The following is a 2,481-nucleotide window of genomic DNA, read 5'->3' as shown; positions in this document are numbered from 1 at the left end:
ATTTAGATGAGTTATGTATTCTAATATATGACAAATTTTCTTGGATAGGTTTCATTATATAAACCCCACTAAATTACTTAAAAATTTACACGTCTATATAAATTTATTTTGCCAAGTATATATTAAATTAAAAAATTGATTATATATTTATATGTGTATGTATCATTTTACTTTTAGAATGAATTGATTCTAATTTTTTTATGATAATTGCTTGTATTTCATTACCAAATGTTTATTCTAATTGATATAATTGATGTACATAATTAAAATATACTTTGAAAATTATTTAATATGTAAATAAAATTTGATCTTAAGTAAATACAGTATTTAATATGATATAATAAATTTCCTCTTAAGCATCACCATTGAAGGGTATGTGATCTTCATCTAGTACAAATGGAATGAAACAATCTACAATAGGATACTCTAGGAATGGAGAGATATTAGGGTCTCCATGGATCTCCTAAAGTCTATAACAAAGTGTGTGGGGGCAATCAACATCCAATGCAATACACATAGAATCATGATCTTGATAAGTTAGATCAAATCACTCCTACATGGTCAATGATGTTACACCAAGATTATATAATTTCTAGTGTTTCTAGTTTAGGTATGACTCCATACATAAAAGGAAAATGATTTAACCACCTTAAAACTTATCAAGATACCATTTTACAAAAGAATCATAGTTATCCCTTTCCAATTTTACCACAAAAGGATGAATAGAGAAACCTATGATACCTCCTCAAATAAAACCTTAAAAGATCAATAAAATCAATACATATCAAACATATCAAACAAATTCATCTCATGTAAGACGGTCATTTTCAAGTGCCAAGATGTCCAAGTAAATGACTAGAATGTGAAATCACAAAATATGGTCATTTATTCAAGCTTCAACTTAGTGTAGTACTACTAGTTGCGATCACTAAATTATCCAATGCTTCTAGAAAAGAACACAACAAAGTAGCACATGTATTGACAAGTTCATAGATATAACTTATGACTTTAACTTATGATTGTTTTTATGATTTTGATGGAACTTATAAGTTAATTCATCTTTAGATGTTAAAAAGTATTGTTTGATTTGCATAGGCATTATGACGTTTTATTTTGTATAATTCTTCTTATACTTTGATTTAAGTGGATAATATTTCTTAAATGATGCTTATTATTACCCACCTATTAATAATATTATAGATCTATATGTGAGTTTCCTTTTTTTATATTTAAGTTGCTAAATTGTATTTAATTATAAGTTTTTTTAGAAGGTGAAATGTAATTTAAATAGTTTTGTAATTGTAAATTTTCAAGTTTGTAAATTTTCATATTTGTAATTGTAATTGTAAATTTTCATGTTTGTAATTGTAATTGTAAATTTTCATGTTTGTATATATATGCAGATTATTTTCACATGATGGATGAGTTTGAGATAGATGAGCTATTAGGTCTAGTACCACCTCCACCTCCACCTCCACCTGATCAATTGAGATAAACAATTAGGACAAATATTGATGCTTTGATTAGAGATATTCATACTATTAGGCGCGAGCCTCAACCACCTCCTCACTTGTTACACCTTGCAGATAGTATGCAAGGCATTGTACAGTCTGTGCATGCATTAGATAGTGAGCTAGATAGCTATCATAGTTGACGTGAGGGATTGCATGCATTTTACGCTGATGGCCTCACATACAAACAAGTTAATGACTTAAAAATAACAAAAATAGATTTGAAAAAATATTTTGTGAACCCTAAGATGAGTGAAGAGATAGATCTGAAGAAGCCACGGATCTCTATTTTGATGGTTTAGGCACCTAGGCATTGCTAGCCACTTTTGGGAGCAGTGGTGGATGGTCTTTGACCATCCACCACACTCCAATCATGAGGTCCCGATGTATTTTTTGAAGAAATTATGGGCGGAATTTGAATTGGGCAAAAAGCCAAATTACTTTGATATTAGACCGTTTCAGGGGGTTGGGAGAGGCATCCCCAAGATAGACCAGGAGCAAAATTGAGCGACGGGGTTAGAAACCGTGTGCGCGATGATCCATTGGTTCCTGTTCCATCATCAGATGTTCCAGCACCTACCCATCATCGAGCAGTGGATTCTACTCTAGGTTCATTGAGTGCCCTGTCAGGCAATTTGGTACAGCAGTTGTGGGAGGTGAGGGTTGCCCCCTACTTAGCACATGTTTGCACAAGTTGTGGGGATGTATGTAGGGCTCCACAAAGTGAGGCTGCCCCTAGAAGAGATGGTGATTTTGATGATGCTGATGCTGCCCATGGTGGTTATGATGATGCCGAGGAGGCTGCACATGTTGATGTCGTCTCTTCATATGTTGATCTCTTGTGGGCAGACGATGATCAGCCTATAGAGGTACAAATTTATTTGTATAATTTACAGTGCAATATTAAATTCCTTATATATACACGTATGAACCATAACATGAATCAATTTTTTTTTAACAGAGGATGGAT

The sequence above is a fragment of the Cryptomeria japonica genome, chromosome 5 (genome assembly GCF_030272615.1).
Source record: "Cryptomeria japonica chromosome 5, Sugi_1.0, whole genome shotgun sequence".
NCBI lineage: Eukaryota > Viridiplantae > Streptophyta > Pinopsida > Cupressales > Cupressaceae > Cryptomeria > Cryptomeria japonica.
Note: the sequence above shows the minus strand (reverse complement) of the source record.